General features: G+C 41.5%; 1 long non-coding RNA gene, 1 other non-coding gene and 1 pseudogene across 2 annotated transcripts; all 3 read right to left on the bottom strand.

Annotated features, from left to right (window-relative positions):
• Positions 1 to 8740: 8740 nt before the first annotated feature.
• On the bottom strand, positions 8741 to 8904 carry LOC142428186 (U1 spliceosomal RNA). The gene has a single exon (XR_012780157.1). It is a non-coding gene; the product is annotated as a U1 spliceosomal RNA (small nuclear RNA).
• A 4334-nt stretch (positions 8905 to 13238) lies between these two features.
• Positions 13239 to 14804, bottom strand: LOC142427781 (heterogeneous nuclear ribonucleoprotein A/B pseudogene; annotated as a pseudogene).
• A 210-nt stretch (positions 14805 to 15014) lies between these two features.
• Positions 15015 to 18790, bottom strand: LOC142427834 (uncharacterized). Its single transcript, XR_012780100.1, has 2 exons — positions 18702 to 18790; positions 15015 to 16766 (listed from the first exon to the last, which is right to left on the bottom strand). It is a non-coding gene; the product is annotated as an uncharacterized LOC142427834 (long non-coding RNA).
• Positions 18791 to 23835: the final 5045 nt, after the last annotated feature.

The raw sequence follows: 23835 nt of genomic DNA, 5'->3' as shown, positions 1-23835 counted from the left end.
AAATTTGTATACTTATCTATTATATTCAAATGATTTTGTTTAAAAAGGGACAGAAGATAAGGAAGAAAGAATTGGAAATATGTTATTAAATTATCCTTATGCTCAATGGAAGGAATGTATTATTGTCTAAACATAAAATAAGATTGTTAAAAATTCATGTTATAAAACAGGATAGATTTATAAAAGTTCATGCAAGAATAATTTAATAATTCAATTAATGTAAATAATATTTATAAAATACTAATTCAAAGCAAGAAAAAGAGCAAAAACAATCCAATAAATAGAAAACTACTAGTAAAATGTAACTACTAGTAATGTGTTCAGTTTTAATACAAAATGTTCAATATGGTATAAATTTAAGTCTGAGTACTGATTTGAGTTGGAGACATTTCCTTTGAGGCAAATACCTATCATTCCCACGTGAGAACAGTGTATGACTGTTGTAGGATAGGGGCCCACCTGGATAAAGTTCAATCTGGTGTAAGGGGAGAGAGTAAATTTGGCACACAATATAAGATTTTTTTTTCCTCTTAAGAAATTCTCTTGAGGGAAGGGGGAGCGGGAAGGGAGGGGAAAAAAGAGGACTTGATGCAAAGGGTGTAAGTGGAGAGCAAATGCTTTGAAAATGATTAGGGCAAAGAATGTACAGATGTGCTTTACACAATTGATGTATGTATGGATTGTGATAAGAGTTGTATGAGTCCCTAATAAAGTGTCAAAAGAAATAAATTCTCTCAAGCACAGAGCTGATGAGAATCTTCGTTTAATGAGAGGAAAGGGCCACATGTCATGTAGGTAAAAGGTATTAGAACAGTCACCCTGAAACACGCTGATGCCACCAAGTCAATTCCAAATCATAGTGACCCAATAAAATGGAGTAGTACTACTCCACAGTGCTTTAGAGACTTCAGATATTTATGGAAGCAGACAGCCTAATCGCTTTCCTGCAAAGTGGCTGGTGGGTTTAAACTAACAACCTTGCCATTAGTGGCTGAACACTTAAGCCATTGCATCACCATGGATACTAAGAATTTTTTAGTCATTGGAAAATTCTCATCTGTGTAGAGGAAATATCACTTCCGCCTTATAGGACTGCAATAGTGATCAATGAAAGCCACAAAGAAAACACAAACAAAAAAGAGCCCTTGGGGACAAATGACAACAAGGGGAACAGAGGAACAACCAGAAGATAATATTGCTGCACATATATCTGAAAGTATAAATTAAATAAGAAAATAAAAAGTAAAACAACCTATCACTTCCGCACACACAAGCCTCAGAAAACCAAAAACTCAAACCAGACACCAAAGATTAAGGTATGTTGGTGAGGATATGATAACATGTTAAATGTCTTTGTCATTAGGGAATTGTAAAGTTTTACAGTGAGATACCATATTTTTGAAATGAATGAATCAAGCAACAATAAAGGGCAACCTAATAATGCCTTATGTTGTTAAGTGTTTTGATAGTTGTTTAAAGGCCATAAACACAGTTGTTCTCTAAAATCTGGTCAGGAATATGCACCACTTGTTTTAGTTTTGGTTTTGTGTTTTAATGCACTATGGTCTTAAATAAATGCTAATATCAGTTTGATGATTTCCAAAGTATCTGATAAGGAGGGACACTATAAAATACTCAAGAGAATGGTAGACAAAGAACCACTAACTGTTGTGAACATATATTCCCTGAATGAGAGACCCGCTTAATATATCAACCAAACACGCCAAAAATTGAAAAAAGAAATCACAGCCTCAAAAATTATAGTGGGTAGCTTCAACACACTGCTCACTGAGAAAAATCATAGGGAAAGAAACTCAACAAGGAGGCTAGAGATCTAAACACTACATTTAGACAATTTGACCCGATAGATATTTACAGAGCTATTCATCCAAATTCACATTCTTCTCAAGCCCACATAGCACATATTCAAAGATAGACCATATGTTGGCATATAAGGTGAATCTACATTAATTTAAGCACATTGATATACAGATCTCTCTCTGACCACTGTGCCATAAGGCTAGAAATCGACAAAACGAAGACAAAGAAAACAAGAGCAAACAATTGGAGGATGAATAACTCTACTGCAAAAGGAATGTGTACTGCCACAGATCAGAGATGAAATTAGGAAATTTCTAAAAACCAATGAGAATGAGCACACGATGTACCAAAACTTATGGGCCACAAGGAAGGCACTTATCAGAGGAAGTTTCATAGTGATACATGCACACATGAGAAAGGAGTAGAGACTCATGATTGATAAGCTTGCACAAAATTTACAACAACTAGAGCAGTCAGCAGGACAATCCTACTAATGAAAAAGAAAGGAAATTATAAAAATCAGGGCTGAGATTCAGGAGAGGGAAAATAAGAAAACTATGGGGAAAATATTGCTGCTAAAAGTTGGTTCTTTGAAAGGATAAACAGAATCGACAGTCCACTGGCAAACCTAACCAAAGAAAGGAGGGAACAAATTTAATAGCAAGACTAAGGGACCACAGAGGACATTACAACAGACCCAAATGAAACAAAAAAGGATAATTACACAGTACTATGAAGGATTGTACTGCAATGAATTGAGCAATTTGGAAGACATGGACAAATTCTTGGAAAATCAATCACTCCCTAGTCTATCCTCAATGGACATCAAAAATCTCAACAGACCCATAGCAATAGAAGAAATAAACAAGGTTATCAAGGGATTACCAACAAAAAATCTCCTGGACCAGATGACTTCACTGGAGAATTCTACAAAGCATTTGGGGAAGAACTAACACCAATACTACACAAACTCTTCCAGATAATAGAAAAAGACAGCAAACTACCGAACTCCCTCTATGAAGCTAATATAGCTCTGATACCAAAACCTGGCAAGGATCCCACAAGAATTGAGAACTACAGACTGGTATCCCTAATGAGCATCGATGCAATCATCCTTAACAAAGTACTAGCCAACAGAATACAAAAGTATGTCAAACAAATAATTCACTATGACCAAGTGGGATTCATACCAGGGATGCAGGGATGGTTCAACATTTGAAAGACCATTATTATTATTCATCACATTGACATGAAAAAGTATAAGAACCTCATGATAATATCGATAGATGCAGAAAAAAACTTTCGACAACATCTAATACCAATTCCGGTTTATGACACTTGAGAAGACAGGAATGGAAGATAGGAATTCCTCAAGACAATACAAGCTTTATATGAAAAACCAACACTCAACGTGGTAGTCAATTGAGAAAAGACTAACACAATTCCACTGAAAAAGGGAACCAGACAAGGATGCCCTTTGTCCCATTCTTATTTAATATCGTTCTGCAGGTTTTAGTTAATAGCATAAGGCAAAGAAGAGACATCAAAGGTATTCTTCAGGGGAAGGAAGAGGTGAAACTGTCATTATTTTCAGATGATATGATTTTATATACAGAAAATCCCAAGAGGTCCACAAGGGGAGTACTGGAAGCAATAGAGGAGTTTGGCAGAGTGACAGGATACAAGATCAACAAACACAAGTTTACCGGATTATTATACACATTGGATAAGACCACAGAAGAAGAGATAAAAAAGGTGGTACCCTTCACAATAGCCAGATACAAATGGAAATATCTAGGGATATACCTGACTAAAAGAACAAAAGATCTATATGGGGAAAACTACAGAACACTATTACAAGAAACCAAGAGTGACCTCAACAAATGGAAGAACATCCCTTGTTCGTGGATTGGAAGACTCAATATAGTCAAAAATGTCAGTTCTGCCAAAGACCCTATATAAGTTTAATGCCATCCCGATACAATTACCTTTATCTTTCTTCAAAGAAATGGAATAACTGATTACTAACTTCATATGAAGAGGGAAGAAGCCGAGAATTAGCAGAAAACTCAAGAAGAAGGACACAGTGGGAGGGCTTGCTTTACCTGACTTTAGCCCATTCTATACAGCCACAGTTGTCAAAACCACTTGATATTGGTACAATGACAGATACTCAGACCAATGGAAAAGAACTGAAAACCCAGAAATAAAATCATCAGCATATATACAACTGATCTTTGATAAGGGCCCCAAAAATATCAAATGGGAAGCAGATGCCCTCTTTAACAGAAAAAAATGGATATTTACCTGCAGAAAGATGAAGCAAGACCCTTATCTCACTCCAAGCTCAAGGTGGATCACAGACCTTGAAGTTAAACCCCAAACTATTAGGGCCATCAATGCGGGATTTGGGACCAACTTAAGAATTTGGCACAGGGAATACACAGGCTATTAGAAATACGGAAGGACTGGGGGAAGGGAGACTTCGGATACGGCAAGATATAACAAAATAACGAGGTATAAATTACCAAGGGCACATGAGGGAGAGGGAAAGAGGAGGGAGGGAAAAAAAAAGATGACCTGATGCAAAGGGCTTAAGTGGAGAGCAAATGCTTTGAGAATGATTGGGGCAGGGAATGTACGGATGTGCTTTATACAATTGATATATGTATATGTATGGATTGTGATAAGAGTTGTATGAGTCACTAATAAAATGTAAAAAAAGAAAAGCGGAGAAAAAAATGATTAGGGCAAAGACTGTACAGATGTGCTTTATACAATTGATGTATGTATATGTATGAACTGTGATAAGAGTTGTATGAGCCCCTAATAAATTGTTAAAAAAATAAACTTTAACTATATTAATAAAAAAGAAATACGGAAGGACACAAACACAGAGGATGCACACATTGACAAATGGGATATGCTGAAGATAAAACACCTGTGTACATCGAAAGATTCACCAAGAGCATAATAAGAGAGTCCATGGACTGGGAAAATATCTTAAGCAATGACACATCAGACAAAGGCCTTATTACTCTGCTTGCTTCCCAAAAAAAAACCCCAAAATTGATTGCCCACTTGAGAGCTGGGCAAAGGACTTGAACAGAAGTTTCACAGGGGGCAGAAATCTGAATGGCCAACAAACATGTGAGAAAATGTTCCCGATCTTTAGCCATAAGGGAAATGCAAATTAAAACAACAATGAGGTACCATCTAACACCCTCAAAGGTAGCCCAATTAAAAAAATCAGAAAGCAACAAGTGTTGGAGGGACTGTGGGGCGACAGAAACTCTCTCATCCACTTCTGGTGGACCTGTAAAGATGTACAGCCCCTATGGAAATCGATTTGGCCATATCTAAATAGATGGAAATCAAGCTACCATATGACCCAGCAATCCCCCTACTGGGCATATACCCAGAAGAGGCAAGAAACAAACCAAGGCCAGACATCTGTGCTCCAATATTCATTGTGGCACCGTTCACAATTGCAAAGAGTTGGAAACAACCCAAATTTTCATCAACTGATGATTGGATTAAAAAACTGTGTTATATACATACAAAGGAATACTATGCATCGCTAAGAAGCAGTGATGAACGTATGAAGCACAACGCTGCATGGGAAGTACTGGAGGAAATAATGCTAAGCCAAGTAAGTCAAGCACAAAAGGACAAGTACCACATGAGTCTGCTCAGGTAAGCTTTAAAAAAAATTTTTTTTAAGGCATAGGGAAAAAGCTACTGTATACAAACATTCCTGGGGGGTGAGGACCAGGTAATATGGCAGGGACCAGACCAAATACAGGGATACACATGACAGACACCTAAAAAATAGCTGGGCAAAAGGAAAAAAGAGTAATAAAAAAGAAATGGTTAGTGGGGGCACAGGGCACTAACCCACCCAAAGAGAGGGTATTGTTTAAATCTCCACAGGGAAAGAGGAACCAGACTTCAACCCAGTGCTCCAAGATTTGAATGCAACATGTCGGCGTTGGAGCAGGGAACCAGTGGAGAAGTCTGGGGATCCAGCCCCAATCTCAACTACTAAGTGGTCACCTGACCCACTCACCAGAACAATTTATTTCAAAGGTTGGCATTGAATCTGCAGCTTTCGGAGTCGGACATATCTAATCAGAGCACAGGGGAGCAGATGAAGTGGGAGGAGGAGAAAGTGGAGCACATCTGGCCTCACATCTGACATGAGGACGATGTTCCCAACTAGAACAGCCAGTCCACAGAAAGGACCACTTGGCCAGTCCCACTATGAGACATGACGCCCCTCACTGACCCATAGCCCTACAGGGGACAACACCGGAGACACAGTGTGGGAATTGCACCTGACCTGATCCCACCACACCTAGGCAAAATACTAAGGGGGTGCAACAGAGCAGCAAGGGAATGGAACAACGAGGTCCCCAGGGAATGCTGAAGGTGGACTTTGGGGCCAGGGCATGGCGTACCAGCAGACTGGACTGGAAAACAGTTCTAAAGGCTAACAAACGATTCTTGGACTAACTACAAGCTTTTCTTTCTTGTTATACTTTGTTGTTGTTGTTTTTTGTCATTATTTTGTTGTTGTTGTTTTGTTGTATATTGTTGCTTGGTTTTGCTCTGTCTTGTTTTTGTGCATGTTATTATCTTCTCAGGTCTGTCTAAATAAGATAGGCTGGACAAACAATCTCGAGGAGAAAACAATAGGACTGACAATTCCGGGGGACATGGGAGAGGAGAAGGTGGGGGGAAAGGCAGTAGTGTTAACAAAGCCAGGGACAAGGGAACAACAAGTGATCCAAATCAGTGGTGAGGAGAGTGTGGGAGGCCTGGTAGGGCATGATCAAGGGTAATGTAACCAAGAGGAATTGCTGAAGCCCTGGTGGGGACTGAGCATGATGGTGGGACAGGAGGAAAATCAAAGGAAATAGAGGAATGAGCTGGGAGGCAAAGGGCATTTATAGAGGCCTAGATAAAAACATGTACATATGCATATATATTTATATATGAGGATGCAGAAATAGATCTATGTGCATATATTTATAGGTTTAGTTTAAGGTGGAGGAAGGACCTTGGGCCCCAACTCAAGTACTCCCTCAATGCAGGAATACTTTCTTCTATTACATTGGCATTCTATGATGCTCACCTTACCAACACAACCGCTGAAGAAAAAGCGGGTGAATAAGCAAATGTGGCGAAGAAAGCTGATGGTGCCCGGCTATCAAAAGAAATAGCGTCTGGGTTCTTAAAGGCTTAAAGGTAAACAAGCGGCCTTCTAGCTCAGAATCAACAAAGCCCACATGGAAGAAGTACACCAGCGTGTTCTATCACGAGGTGTCGAAGGGATCAGGTATCAGGCATCATCAGAACAAAAAATCTTACCATAGTGACTAAGGGCGGGGGGGGGGGGAGTGTGGAGTGGAGTCCCAAAGCCCATTTGTAGGCTACTGGAGATCCCCTTACAGAAGGGTTTCGGGGAGGAGACTCAGGGTGTGATGTAGCAATGATGAAAAATACAACTTTCCTCTAGTTCCTAAATGCTTCCTCCTCACCCCACTATCATGATCCCAATTCTACCTTGCAAGTCTGGCTAGACCAGAGGATGTACTGTGGTACAGATAGGAACCAGAAACACAGGGGATCCAGGGTGGATGATCCATTCAGGACCAGTGGTGTGAGTGGTGATACTGGGAGTGTAGAGGGAGAGAGTGGGTTGGAAAGTTGGAACTGATTACAAGGATCTACATGTGACCTCCTCCCTGGGTGACGGACAACAGAAAAGTGGTGAAGGGAGACTTCGGATAGGGAAATTCATGACAAAATAATAATTTATAAATTATCAAGGGTTCATGAGCGAGTGTGGAGGGAGGGGAAAGAATGAGGACCTGATGCCAGGGCCTTAAGTGGAGAGCAAATGTTATGAGAATGATGAGGACAATGAATTTACATATGTGCTTTACACAATTGATGTGTGTATTGATTGTGATAAGAGTTGTATGAGTCCCTAATAAGACGATTTGAAAAAAAAGAATGTGTCAACTTGTTTTTAAGAGCCTGTGGCATTTTGTGGGCTTGAGGCATTTTGTGACCCCATGAGTAATATTTCAATGTACATTCTGAAGGAAGAGCAGAGACTCCTTTCAGGAGGAACACTAAATACGTTTTTGGTAAGTGATAGTGAGACAGAGCATTTGGTAGCTGTTAACTGCACAAGGAACCGCATACATATTGAGGTGATGAAATTATTTCTAGAAATCTTAACTAGAACTATGATCAATGTATTGTGACTCGTCAATGGCACCACTAGCAGCCTGGTCTGAAACAAGGACACATAAGGTTTTCCATGTAAAGGATATGGCTATGACTCCTTGAAACCACAATTCCTGAGGACATTTGTATCTGATCCAGTGGGTCTCATAGTACTTAGGCCTGTAGCTCTCAGTTTCCTAACATGTTTGAAGTAGCTTTACTCTCTAGGTACCAGGGAAAGTCTATGTGGCCTTGTCCAATTGGCACTTATCAATAGTGGATAATTAGGGTCAAACTTTTCAGATACAACAGTGCGTACTCAGAAGTCTTGACCTTAAAGACCCTGGTTTTATTTTGTTGGGTCTCAACTTGGCCCCAAATTGTTATCCACTTATCTCTTGAATCTGTGCCTTAGCTCTGTAAATGAGAAGTGTGACATCTCATCTACTGGAATCTCCCCATATTAAACCTGTGAAATATTTTAGTCCTTTCTCCTGAAGAACAAATCACCTATCCTCTCCCCACCCCCGCAAACCTTCCCTCTATTTTATTCAATAAAACATACTATTGACAGCATTCACTGCGTCAATCCATCTTTTCCAGGGTCTTTGTTTATGGCCCTCTCCTTAACCAAGCGTAAGATCCCTCTCCAAGGACAGGTCTGCTCTGAAGCATGACCAAAGGAAGAGCGTGACCGCAGTCCCCCACTACCACAAATTATGCAGTCGCGTTTCCCACATTTGGGGAAATCGCAGGGGTCAGCACATCCGGAGTGCAATGAATAAGCCTCGCCCTGGGAAAATCACCTTCGTGATCATGATCTCTCCCCTGCCAGCCAAGACCCACCTGAGATCTGCAATGGTGTCCCTTGCTCCACAACCTCTTCTAAATCAAGCCTGAATCTCTGAGAGTTTCCTGTTAATGTATTTGCATTTGATGTCAGTGATTTTTAAAATAATTTTCACCTTCTGTTGGATAACCTTTCTTTGGAATGAGTGCAAACATGGCTCTTTTCCAGTCAGTTGGATGAGTCACTGTATTCCAAACTTCTTGGCATAGATGCGTGCTTCAGCAACTTGTGGAAACACTCCACATGGTATTGCACTGATGTACTGCTGCGACCCTCACTGGGGCATCACTTTCCTGTCGGTTTGTCATCCTGTGGCGCCTTGTGTGTTGTTGTGATGCTGGAAGCTATGCCACTGGTATTTCAAGTACCAGCAAAGTAACCAAGGGAACAGGTTTCAACAGAGCTTCCAGACTGCAAACAAGGAGTAAGTTTTCCCTTTCATATAAATTAGCCAAGGGAAACATATGGATAGCTATGAAACCGTGTGCGATACTGAAATCTGCATGCATAGAACAAGAGCATTGTCAAAGATAGTGCCGAGAGACGAGCCCCTCAGGCTGGAAGACACTCAAAACACGACTGAGGAAGAAGTGCCTTCTCAAAGCACTGTGGACCATAATGCTGTCGATCGATAAAGCCTGAGGGAGGAAAGCCTTCAGAATCCTCATTTGCTGATGGGGCAGGATTCAAAATAAGAAGAAACCACTGAAAATATCATTTAGTCATTGAAACTTGGAGTGTACAGAGTATGGACCTAAGACAATTAGAAGTCATCAAAAACTAAATGGTGTACATAAAGGCAGATACCTATGCATTAATGAACTACAATAGTCTGTATTGACCATTTTGAATCAGAAAATCATACAGTTTAATTATGCCAGGAATTACAAAGTCAAGAGGAATGGCATTGCATTAATTATTAAAAATGGTATTTCAAATTTTATCTTGAAGAACAATGTTGTCTGTGATAGGATAATGTCTATCCAGATATAAGAAACTCCAATCAATACAACTTCCATTAAAATTTATGCATCAATTACTAAATTTACTGATGCAGAAATTGAAGAATTCTGCCAATGTGTGCAGTCTGAAATCACACATGCAATCAAGATACTTTGATAATTGTTGACAATTGGAAAGAAAAAGGAAGGAAGAGTAATTGGAAAATATGATCTTGGTGATAGAAATGTAGCTGGAAATCACACGACAGAACTTTGCAAGATCAACAACTTCTTCATTGCAAATACCTTTTGCCAACAACACAAAAGGTGACTATAACATGACCTTCTCCAGATGGAATGCACAGACTGACTCCATCTGTGAGAAGAGACAATGGACATGCTCACTATCAGCAGCTAAAACCAGGCCCATGTTGACTGTGGGACAGGCCTTATAAGTAAATTCAGGTTGAAACGGAATCAAATGAAAACAAGTCCAGGAGAGCCAAAGTACAACCTTTGAGTCTATCCCACTTGAACCTCAAAAACATCTGAAGACCAGACTTGATGCATTGAACACTAATTACAGGAAATCTGATGACTGGGATAATATCTAGAATATCATGTATTGAGAGGCAAGAAATACAGTAAGGGGTTATTATAAAAGACAATAAAGAAAAAGAAAAAAAATACTATTGACATATTATGTTCTAGCCTCCTAACTACAGTACATGATCATCTGTGGATTTATTTTTATGGTTTTATTCATTCGAAACAATTTAATAGTGTTATAGGCATGTAATCCACATATCACACAGTTCAGTAGTTCAATCATAATAAGAGTTGTACACTCATTGCCCAATCAAATTATTTTTGAACGTTCACTCCTGCCTCCATGGCTAAAGCACTTTTAAAATGAGTTGTGTAATCATCATCAGTTCTAAAGAGTGCTCCCTCCCCATCCCACATGCATCATTTGCTCCCTCAAACCTACTCTCCCTAACTCCCGCCCTAACCTCTCCATCCCCTATAAACCCTTGCAGTAGTTCTTATGTCTATGCTCCTATTCCTTCTGTGCTTAGCAACCTGGAAAACAAACAGAAGCAGTATAAAGAGAAAAAATTCAATAGCAAGGATAATATAATATTACAGAGATAAAAATACAAATAGTTGGAAAGAAAGAAAAGACCGGCGTTAATTGGTATGATTTCTGTAAGAGCTCCCAATAAAATGCTTTCAGGGGGAAATTGTCACGCATCTGAGTGTGAGTTTGAGCCCCTGTCCTAACAACCAATTTTTCAAAAAGACATAAGAAAGTGTCCATTTGGGATGGTATCTGTATTTGAAATGAATTCACCTCTTTGTGATGTTTGGCTTAGGATCTGTAAGTAATAGTGACTTTATTAGATAGAAACCAGGCTACTGCCAACAACATGTTGGGTCAAATTGGGGCCAACCTGTTGCTCAAAGTTTACATTTGGAAATCCACAAGGGTTGCATCGACCAGGAGCACAGGAAGGAGGATGGTGGGGGATGGAAGAAAGACAGGAGACCTGATACAAGAAGCTGAGGCAGGTGGAGCCTTTTCCCTGATGAGGAAGGAGGCTTCCCAGCAACTGCAGCGCATTAATTTATACGGGCAAGGCATAAGGAATTTCATGGCTAGTCGAGGGGAGTCGGAAGCTGGGAAGAAGGAGCATAGCTGATCTGCAGGTCATCCTGCTTCAGCGATTTTACAGGGAACAAGGGGGGAACTGTCAACTGTCCCTTAGGTGAAGGACACGACACTTGTTGCATCCGCTCCTTGAGCTGTCAGCACCCTTCCATGGGGCCCTGCCTCAGCTGAAGGAAGTGATGATCCTGCCCCACTAGTCCAAGAAGTAGACAGTTTTTCCCCCCAAGAGTTTGCCTCCAGCTTCTCGCAGCCTTCACCAGTTGCATCTCACACTGGACACCTGCAAACATAGGGACATTCCAGTCAGCAAAATCCTCACACACATCCACTGTGTCTCTCCACCATGCACATTCACGCTTGCTTTTTCTCTGTAAAATCACTTTTTAACATAGTAACAAGGAAAACCCGGATCAGCACTCAAAGGTGACTTGTGTTCAGTCCTGATAATTGAATTTGGACACCTGGGAATTCCAGAGTTGAGGCACTTCTCCCAGGGCTGGGTTGTTTTATCAGCAGAAGGAAGGGTTGACACCAGTAAGTGAAGTGCATGACTGCTGAGAAGGTCATCACAAGAGCAGATAAGAATGTCCTAAGTATCATAGGGAGTCTCAGGCGTGTTGTTTATGATGAGTGGGGCTGCTAATTACAAAGTCAGCAGTTTGAACCACCAGTGGTTCATTGGGAGGAAGATGAGGCTTTCCACTCCCACTGAGATTTGCAACTTAACACTCCTACAGGGGAAGTGCTACTCTGGCCCCTTGTGTCTTTGAGAGGAAATGACTCAATGGCACTGATGCTTTTTGGATGTGCTTTTGGAAGGACACTGCATTCTGGGTAAAGTAAGGTATGTATAATTTTACTATACTAAATGGAGAGAACACAGCACTTTATTGCATTTTTGAATAAATACACAAATGTGGGTAGAGGCACCATTACCATCTTAACTTTATAGGTGTAAAACTACAAATGGAATTCTTAAAATTTCAGCTGTGTATCCCCCAGAGACTCACCTCATGCTCTTTGACCATGTTCTTTGAGCTCTTAGGGGGAAAAAACAAAGAATTTGAGGTAGGCTACTTCAATGCTATAGTGTGAAATTTGTAAGATTTTCCTATGAAACTATCAGAGGACAACTCTTCATACCTAAAAGAATAGGTGAGCACAATGTCCCAATGGGGAACAGTTCCTCAGTTCTTCTATCCACACATGTGCCCATCATTGCAGGTTTCCATTGTGTTCAGAGTTCATAATGTGTTTCATGTTCTATTTCCTTAGTTTAAAAAAAGTCTTTGAAGATTAACAATTTGATAACAAAATTTACTCATCATAAGCTTCTGAGTTAACTTTTATGTCTTTAATTTAACTGACCCCACAGATAGATTATACAGCCCCCGTTAGCCATAATTATTAGTATTTTTACCCACACTTGTGCCTCTGGTCTTGGGTCACAAGCCAGTTTTGTGATAAGACAGACTTTAACCTACTTTGTCGTTTATGCTTCTTGCTTCTGCTGTCATATGGTTATTTCTCATTAAATAAAAATTTTAAATCACACTCTTAAAATTACTTAAAAATGACTTTATTGTTCATGCTTAGATCTTTGGATATTTTTAGTTGTATGCCTGTGTGTGGCGGGTGGGGGACATGATCTGATACACGGATTCATTCTTCTGCACGTGGAAATCTAATTCTTTTTTTAGGGGGGGGGTTAAATTTTTATTTCAAAAGCTTGGATAGCTTCAATATCCAGGTCGTGGCAAAATCAGGACACGTGTAAAATACCTTACAATACATTAGATTCCCAAAAAGGTACCAAAAAGTACAGTAAAATTAACACTTCCGTTAACAGGAAATGTATGACACAAATAATATAAAATTAAAAGGTGAAAAAAGGTGACACTGGTTTCCTAAGATACAAGTTTACTCTTTACCCACCAGGGCCTGCAGGCCCAGGATACAGAGCAGCAGCAGGGCGCACACCCACCCCTCGGGTTTGGGGGAACCTGGTGTTAAATTAGGCCCACGATGCTGCTCGGCCTCTGATACACCACACGCTGCTAACACAACTAGCTCTGGAAATAGTAAACAGGAGAGTGATTTCCAGGGGAAAATTTTAAATAAGATGCACATGGGACAGGCCATAGAAAGTTTGCCAAGTTAAATTTGGTACATAATTGTGTTCACTGATATCCAAACGGAGCGGCGCGGTCAGCTGTCGTGCCTGCCACGGCCTCAGTATGGCTTGTAGTTATTCTGGTGGCCACCGCGTCGCTGGCTCTTCCCGTAATTTGTACTACCCTGACTGTAGTCGTAGCCGTAGCCGTAATAGCCATAGGGCGAGTAGTCGTAGCCGCCATAGCCGGGCCCGTAGCCCTGCTGGTAGCCGTAGCCCTGGTTCCAGTAGTTGCCGTAGCCCTGATTCCAACTCTGACTCTGACCTCCACTTCCACCACCACCACCACTGCCTCGGTTCCCTCGGTTGCGGTTTCCACGGCCCCCAGAGCCGTACTGCTGCTGCTGGTAGACCTCTTTGGGCTGGGCCACCTGGATTTCACACTTGCTTCCACTGACAGTGTGAAACTTTTTCTCCAGAACCTTCTTCACAGGTTCCTCTTCTTTATAGGTGATAAAAACAAAGCCTCGTCTTTTGTTAGACTTTGGATCCATGGGAAGCTCAATGGCCTCAATCTCTCCAAATTCGCCAAAGTACTCCCTAATCTTCTCCTCAGTGGCCTCAGGATTCAGACCCCCAACGAAGATTTTCTTCACCGGATCCTTTTTCATGGCCATGGCCTTTTTAGGGTCAATAACCCGACCATCCAGCCGGTGCTCCTTCTGGTCTAGTACCTTCTCCACGCTGGTCGCATCTTTGAAGAGGATGAACCCAAACCCTCTTGACCGTCCAGTGTTAGGATCCATTTTTATTGAACAGTCAACAACCTCTCCAAATTTGGTAAAATAGTCTTTCAGATCCTTTTTGCTGGTATCCCAGCTCAAGCCACCAACAAACATTTTTCCCGCGTCCTCCTCGTTCTTGCTGGCGTTGATCTGGTCTCCCTCGGCGCCATTCTGATTGCCGGCCGGGGTGGCGGCGGTCGCCGTGGTGGCTACAGTCGCAGTCGCCGTCGTGGTCGTGGTCGCGGTGCCGGACCCGGCCGGCGACTCGCCCTCTGGGGCGGCCTCGTGCCCGTTTTCCGTGGCGCCGGTCGTCTCCATTGGCTGCTCGTCACCCGTTTCCGACATAGCTAGGCCGGTGCGCGGCGGCTCAGCTTCCCTCCGGCCCGCGTAGTTCCGCCGCCTTGGAAATCTAATTCTTACAGAATCATTTATTTAATGGTTACTTCACTTAAGAGGATTTAATACTCTTTTTTTTATTAATTTTAACAATTTATTAGGGGCTCATACAATTCTTATCACAGTTCATACATATACATACATCAATTGTATAAAGCACATCTGTACAGTCTTTGCCCTAATCATTTTTTTCTCCTCTTTTCTTTTTTTACATTTTATTAGGGATTAATACTCTTATATAAAATAAGTTTACCTCAGTTGTATAAGCATATAATTTTTACTTTAAAATTTACTCCATTGGTCTATGTGGAGTCCCTCTGTGAAGGATTACACTCTATTCTGCTCACCATATAACAGGTGATTCACACTCACCCAGAGATACCTGAGAGTAAGGTCTAGTGAATCATTTCCCAAAGATGCCTGGAAAGTAAGAGGAGGAGGGACTGCATTTGTCTAAATGGTGAGATTCTGTTTTGCAGGAAACTGTGGATGATAGTGGAGTCCCCAATTGTATTCATTTGTATATCACATTTATTATGTATTTATTGCACATAGTTTTCCTGATTAATAGCCATACAGGTAAACTGAATAAGGAGTGGTATGTATACTGAATGTTAAACATTAAACAATTTAACACTTTGTGAGTGTAAAAAACTATAATATATTCTTAATTTAGGTAATTACTTGACTAAACAGCATTAATCTAAACGTTCTGCACCACACTTCATCAGAGATGTTGTTGGGTGCTTTGGTGTCAGCTTTGATCATCATGGTTCTATGTACATCAGAAAAAAAAACATAAACTGCCACATCTTGGACTGTCCCCACTTATTCCTAGAGAACAATTTTGTAGCCACTCTCTGTATATCTAATTAAGCATTTTCCCCTATTTTGCTGACATTCTGTCAAGCAGGATGTCCTTCTCTAGGAACTGGATTCTCTGATCGCAGGTTCAAAATATGTGAGAAGTCCCACTATTCTCAATTCTAAAGAGCATTCTGAGATGTTAGTCTGCAATTTCTTCCTCTTGTGGCAAATTTGCTATTTTTAAAATTAAAGTTTCCTTCCATTGAATGTTTGCTTCATTATGCTCCAAAGAGTAATCTCAAAAATGACACCTCCAACCAGACGGGTCATTCCAGTTCCCCTGTTTCCTATGTTAGAGATCTCTCTCTGCCTGGAACACTTGTGTCTGCATAAACCGAGACAATGAGTAGCAAGCATCACTAATGACATGTCACAAGTTCAGCCCCAGGTGTCCCCACAGTAATTATCTCAGACATAGAAAATCAGCCAGTCACTACTCACATTGCAGAGGGAGCAAAGCAGTCAGACACCTGACCCTTCAACAAGTTTTGACGAACAGATAAATGATAATAATCATGATAATCTGTATGCCAAGAAGGAAAATTGATCATATGGGATGCCAATGAAGGGTCGGGGTCACTTTTAATATTTGGACTACAAACAGAGAATGCTAGTTTCTCCTATTAAGCCTGCAGTGAGGAGAAATTTAGAGAAAAACTATCCGGGGGATGCTGAGAGCTAAGAGAGGAAGTGCTCATTCTAACACGTCTGTGCTCAGTGGGTCCTGTGTGCCCCCTGCTGCCCATGTCTCCCCTGCAGGGGAGGTTTGTGTCTGAGCTCACACTGACATCCCCTCACTGTGCTCCTTGCACAGTAATCCATGGCCGTGTCCTGAGTGTTTATGGAGTGCAACTGCAGGAAGAACTGATTCCTAGTGTGTCTCTGGCTTTGGAAGGATGGGTTATAACTTGTACTACTCCATAGCATATCGCTCACATCCACTGCAGTCCCTTTTTTGAGGTCTGGCAGATCCAGTTCCAGCAGGAAATTCTGGTGATGGAGAAAACTGAGACAGTGCAGGTGAGGGACTGCTTCTGGGAGGGCTTCACCAGTCTTGTTCTCGACTGCTGAGGCTGCACTCCTGTAAATAAAGATAATTGGTCTCTGTCAATCACTTGCAGTTACAACCATCCCTGTAGACCCAGGTCAGATATCTGAATCTCCCACCTTAGGGAACTGTCACTTGGCACAGGAGAACACAGAGCAAAAGCATCTTTAGACCACAGCTCTGCTTTGCCAAGAGACCTAGAGTTCTGCTGAGAACTGACAACTTTCAGTGCCCAAAAGCGAAATTTTAACTTAGTGCCTGAAAAATGATTTGCATGTGAGTTTTAAAAGTTTGGCGTTGAAAAAGTAAGACCAAAAAAATCTATCCATTTGAACTGTGGTCCTGAAGAAGACAGTTGAAAGTACCTGGGATTGCTCAAAGGACAAACTAACTTGGAGTGAAGTGAAGGGGTATGGAAAGAAGAAGGCCTTCAAGGAACTGGACTGACAGTGTCTACAACAATGGGCTGAAGCATGGGAGCAATGTTAAAGAAAGCACAGGACCGTGCTGTGCTTTGTTCTGTTGTGTACAGTTCCCTATGGGGTTGTAACCAACTGGATGGCAGGTAACAACAACAAATGGGTGATGGTTATGGTTGAGTCATTTGGATGACAGAAAGCATACTGGCTGGGAAGTAGGTTGACCATAATGCAGAGCCATGTGTAAGCAGAATGGTCACAAATGTGATACCGTGTCTGTAAACTTTATTGTTTAGGATGTGATCCCGTGATTGCAGGAAGGTAGTGAGTCAAGTGGCAGTACAGTGGAGAGGTCTAACTAGAAGATCTTCCAGGTCAGTTAGTAACAGAGAATCTGATGGCAGGGATTCTGGCACCTGAGCTACCCAATGTAGATATCAGGAAAGGGCTGAGAAACCTGCTATCCACTGCCTGTGAGCTAGGTCACATAGCAGTAGAGAGGTTGCTAGTGCAGAGACCGAATGCAGAACTTCTGTACTGACCTGGAGTTAGACCAGTGAGCAGCAGAGAGACCCCACTGGTAGAGAACTGTCCGATGCTCTGATCAAGAATTGTATCAACAGGGAATATTTTTGTTCCAAGGTTTATCTGCTTCGAAAGCTCCCCTGGTTAGCCAACTACATACAATTTGTATCTTGTTACTTTCAAATTTTTATTTTTCTTTAAAAAAATACCTTTTTGGGGGGCTCTTACATCTCTTATCACAATCCATATGTTCCTCACATGTGTCAAGCACATTTGCACATATGCCACCATCATCATTTTCAAAGTATTCTTTTCCCACTCGAGCCCCTGATTTCAAATTAAGTTTCATCCCAATGTATAACCTGTTTTCAACCTCCAATTAACTACATACCTGTGAGTGTGGTGTGAGTCTGTGCAGCTAGTGGATGGATTTGTCAAACCCAGCTGAGCAGGGAGTGAAGCACAGAGAATTGATGGGTTTAGAAATGGTGAAGGAGTTGGAGAACGGTAGTGTATATCTGACCTCCAGCTTATAGTACTCACCTTTATGCTGATTGCAAATCTATTCCACTGTGAATTATTCAAATAATTAAACTACACCATAAACGCGTATCTCCCCACAGGTTATTAAACAATCCTTAAATTTTTATGAGTTTTTAATTCATAAATAAATTAGCAATAACATGATGGCACTACTTTGTGACGATTCAAAAAACAAACCTTAAAATTTACAATCCAGTTTTTTATTTATATTGATCACATTTCATGTGTTAGCTAGACATGTGTTACCACCCTACCAAATTGAACATCAGAGATAATGACCAAGACTTCCTGTTTTATAGCTATGACTGTATAATGAGAAATGTAAAGTATAGTGTGTACATATATGTACATATATATGTTGAAAAAATATATGAAAGTCAGTGAAAACATCATTTAAATGATCCCAAACAATAAAATTCCAAAACTAGTTGATATTTCACAGCAGAAAAAATATATATGTATTTGAAAGTGAGTGACTAACCTCATGAACCAGAGTGGAGTGATGGATTGCTTTTATATGGCCTTTCTGTCCACTGCTTTGTCCTTCCCAACCAAAGAATAGGTAAGGCCCTGCAAATAAGGTGTATGAAATTAGAACAAGTGGGACACACACACTCACTCACTCACTCACTCACTCACTCACTCACTCACTCACTCACTCACTCACTCACTCTTTCCTCTTGTACAGCAAGTATCTAAGCAGGGCGCCCTCCACCAAGTCTGTGAAGGGCGGGGCCGGAAGTGCGTGTCGCCAGCATCTGGCGTGTATTTTGGCCTTTGGCGGCCGCCATAGTCACGCACAGCGTCCCCGTCGCGCCGGGAGCTGCGGCGGGAGTTTGAGGAGGATCCTGCGCACCGGCGGCGCGGTAGAGACTTTGGGAAGTAGTGTAAGTTGTCGGGACGACGGTGAGTGAGGAGAACAAGTGCGTGTCTGCCTCTGAAACAGGGCGAGCGACGCGCGGACGTGCGGCGTCAGGACCCGGGCTCCTGAGGGCGAGGCGGGGCAGAGGAGCTGGGGAGGAGGGGGGCAGCAGGCGGGAGCCATGGTTTCTGGGGTCCGACGGGGAGAGCGCCCACACACAATCACCCGGGGTGCCCTGCCCGTCAGGGCCAGAGGGCTTTGCGCCTCTCCCTGAATGACAGAATTCACTGGATGGACAACCGTTTATAATTGTATTAGAGCTTCTTAAGTTCTGAGCCCTCCAATTTGCAAAAAGTGGTGGCCTAAGTGGTTACAGATTGGGCAGCTAACTGCAAGGTCAGCAGTTCGGAATTACAAGTCACACCTGGACAGAAAAGCAGGGTTTCTACCCTTGTAAAGAGTTACACTTTCGGGAACCCACCTGGGGCAGTTCCAACTTCTCCTAAAGGGGCGCTGTAATCGGAATCCACTCGATGGCAGTGAGTGGGGTTTTAGGTTTGGGTTACTGACGACAGTGATACCTCAGTGTCCATTTGCTGCGTCCCCACTTTGATTAAGCCGCCATTAAATTCTCTCTGATCATTAACCAATGATACAGAGCATCTCCCCCTCCGGGAGAATGCATGAGAAAGTAGATTGCCTGCACTCTTTTGCAGCCAGCCCTCTCCATGGGCCTGCCTAGGTGTATGCTTGATGGAGGTCACCTTACTGAGGACAGAACAAGGGGCATTGTCATGAGTCTTGCCTTGATTGCTTGTGTATGAAGGTCCTGGACCAGTCTTGTAAGCTCTTCTATTGAATAAGGTGCACGTCCTAATTATGGTCCCTTTCCTGCTGCTGAAGTCCCACCTGTACCTGTGATGTATTGATCTGCCACCAGTCATGATCTGGGACATGCCTTTTGTTCTCTGCCCTGTTACCCAGGGCCCAGGCTGTGAATACTCAGTTGTTATTTTGACCTCGTGCTAATGGTCTCACTTATCCATACGGTGTGTGTTTGTCTTTTGTTTTCTCTTAAAGTTCAATAAATGTTCTCCTTAAGTTATATTTGGCATAGGGGTAACTTTTGTACCCTAACACACAATTTGGATCCTAAATGACTCAAGATACAGTTCTACTTTGGGACAGCATCTTGACAGCCATACCTGCAGCTAAAGTCAGGCCCTGCAGCCCTTTGGCTTCTGTCCTGAATGGGCAAGTGTTTCAAAGGTCTTTTAGTTCTGCAGATAAGTGCCCACTCTGTCCCTTAGCCTCATGGAACTCTGTGTAGGTTGGCAGATCTGGTTCCCCAGATAAATACTCAGATGTATACAACTTCATGTATTAACCTCCTGCCCAGAGGCACTCAGCTCTCTTGTTCTGTGGCCTGGGAATTGCACTGCTCTGTCTCAGTCTCTTGGTTCTGCTGCCACCATGTCTGTGTTGCTGCTTCTCCCCATCACTTCTTCTCTTGTGGCACAGCTCTCTGTCTTCTACATTGAAGAGTTTCAGTGCAAGAATCTGGGATCCAAAGGCCCCTACTCCTGGCTCGCTCTCTCTTTTTTTTTTTTTTTTGGATGGTAGTGAGATCCCAATTTGTGTCTCAGAAATGTCTCAGTTAAACCTAACAGGATGTCCAGTGTGACTCAGCTCCAGGTTAGGTTGTCAGGCAGCTTATTTGCATAACTCCAAGTCTCAAGGGTACCAATCTATTGTTTGGCAATTTTCACAATTCTCTTAAACCAAAAAACCAAACTCTGCCATCAAGTTAACACTGACTCATAGCAAACCTATATGACAGGGTACAACTGCCCCATGTGGGTTTCCAAGAGTGTCACTCTTTAGTGGACTAGAAAGCCATGTCACTCGTGAAAGGAGAAAGCCCCATCTTTCTTTCTAGGAGAAATTGGTGGTTTCCAACTGCTGACCTTGCTGTTAGAAGCCCAACAGTAACCACTATGCCACCAGATCTCCTTTTCCTCATTCACATTGTCGAATGACACACCCACCTAAACATTTGGAAGGAGTTATGCGGCCATCGCTAGAAAGGCGTACAGGCAAACTAAGTGCATTGGGTTATTGTAAATAATGCTACATTAAAAATGTTATTTGTCTTGGAGTTCAAAAGTGCACTCACTATGGGGGATGTATACTTCTTACTTCATATATACATATTTAAATTTCAAACTAATAGGTGATATATGTGTTTAATATGGAGCTGTGGTTTTGACAAGTGGTAAGTGTTGGACTGCTAACCCATTAGCTGCCTGTCGTGGCTCTGTAGTCTTGGAAACACTGTAGAACCGTTCTCCTTTGTCCTATCGGGTGCTTATATGTGTAACTCTACTTGATGGTGATTTTTAAAGTGTTTCTAAAGTGATTGTACAATTTACAGTTCCTCCAGCAAAATAATCTTCAGTTTATAATAGTTCGTTATATAGCTCATTTCAAATTTTCCAGATGCTTTAATTAACATAATCATCATAAAGGTTCATTGATTTGTCATTCTCCTTGAGAGTCACACAGTAAGGAATTAATTCTCTGTGTGCTTTGAGGTAGTGGTCCAGATTTATTGTTTCTTCTTTTTGACATGTATATTTGATTATCCAATCCCTATTTATTGTAAAGTCATCTTTTACTCAGATCTGAAAATTAGGAGTTTTCACTTTTATTGCTCATGGTATTAACATGTTTTCTGTCACTCAATAAGGAGATCGTTAACAGTATTGGGGACTGTGTTAAGAAGATGGACAGGAACCCTTACAGCATCTGGAACTAAATTTCTCGCATTGTAGCAGCTTGCAGATTTTCACCAACCAGCAGCTTAGAGGAAGAAGAAAGAAGTGCCTGGTTTGGGTATTATTATTTCTGGGATGTCCTCATGAGAGACTGAAATTTGTGAGCATCATTGGAGCTGATAGAGTTAAGACAAGCATAGAGCATCCCAGTTGCTGGCCGTGTTATAAGGACCAAAGAAAATGACCAAGGCTCAGGTAATTCTGCTGCATTTTCTTCTTTTTTGTATTTCCTACTGGAAGTGCAGAAGCCTGTTAATACTGATTTGGTTCCTTGGAAAGTGGAAATTTGAAATAGCAGAAATTAGAGATAAACTTTGACTCTGACTTCAACATTGAGATGGAGAAGATTAAGAATATGTTGATCACAGGAATAACACTAAACTACTGACATTGAACATAATACATCACTAAGGATTCTTTGGATGATATTAGCTTTCAACTAATAATTCATTATTCTATGGCCAACCCATGAGAATCATTCAAATTTAACACTATGCTCAGTTTTTAAGGAGAAATAAGATCACTTCTTTAGGAGAGTCCATTATTCCATGGGTTTTTTGTCTGAGTAAGTTTCCGTAATGTTTCTTTCTGAAGGTGGTGTTGAATAATCTCACAAACTGCAGCATTCTCATTAATGCATCTGAAATGGGCCTTGTAGCAATACTAATTTAAAAATGGTTGACGGCTTATCACTTCCTCTAATTATAGATGTAGGAGAGAGAACCAACCATCAGCATTAGCCCTGATTCATATGAGGCAGAACTTAAACATAAATCTACCCTCCAATGGTTTTCCAGTTCTGACAGCAGTTATTTTTACACAGTTCTCTCCTTCTCAGATCATTCATTTTTTTTCAGTGGCCACATAGAAATTATAGTCCAGAATCACAGGTACAAGTTTTATTAAGTAACAAAATATAACTTGCTAACAGAATCAATAGGCTACACATTGGGATTCATATTAAGGAAACATGTAGGCAGATTTGCTCTTCTTCAGAGCAGGCTTGTTCTCTCTGTCCCTCTCAGACATTGTGCCTTCTGAATATAAGCTCATTTCTTGGTTCCATCTTTTTCAATTCATCTATATCAGCTCCTTAGTGATACTGTCCTCTTGATCTTGCCGGCCTGTTCCACGATCTTGGCTGGAAAGCTCTGTGTGGACCTGTCACTGTGTCCCCTTTGCCCTGGTCGTCATCTTCATTGGACAGCTCTTGATGCAAGAATCTTACAGTTCATTTTGCAGGACCAGCAGTAGACCTTCACTATGAGGTAGAGCTTCAGGATGTCCATGATCTGCCCTGCTGTATCTCACAAAAGTAAACAGCCATCAAGTCAATAACTCTTCAAGATGTGGAAGCTGGTGAGTCCCAAGTCCATAGGTCAGGTATCACTCTGGAGCAGTGGTTCTCAACCTTTCTAATGCCGCACCTTTTAATACAGTTCCTAACGTTGTGACCCCCAATCATAAAATTATTTTCATTCCTAATTTGTAGTAATTTTGCTACTGTTAGGAATCACAATGTAAGCAGGATGTGTTTTCATTGTTACAAATTGACCATAATTAAAACATAGTGAGTAATCAGAAAACAATATGTAATTATATATTGTGAAATATTTCTAATGACAAAAAAATGAAATTTTGTTTTGAAGCATGTATAGCATGGGTAATAGTCTTCACGCCCGGTACTCGAATGTGGGCGTATCTGCATGTGGGTGGACTTCCTGGATACAGATAGAGGAGCGGTATCTTGGTTCCTAAGACCATTGGAAATATGTCTTTTCTGATGATCTTAGGCAAGCCCTGTGAAAGTGTCATTCGACCCCCAAAGGGGTTGAGACCCATAGATTGAGAACCGCTGGTCTGAAAGGTTCTCCTCATTGATGTGTTTGCAAAGGCTGATGAACCAGATCACCAGG

The sequence above is a fragment of the Tenrec ecaudatus genome, chromosome 15, assembly GCF_050624435.1.
Source record: "Tenrec ecaudatus isolate mTenEca1 chromosome 15, mTenEca1.hap1, whole genome shotgun sequence".
Lineage (NCBI taxonomy): Eukaryota > Metazoa > Chordata > Mammalia > Afrosoricida > Tenrecidae > Tenrec > Tenrec ecaudatus.
Note: the sequence above shows the minus strand (reverse complement) of the source record. Positions and strands in the feature narration are given on the sequence as shown.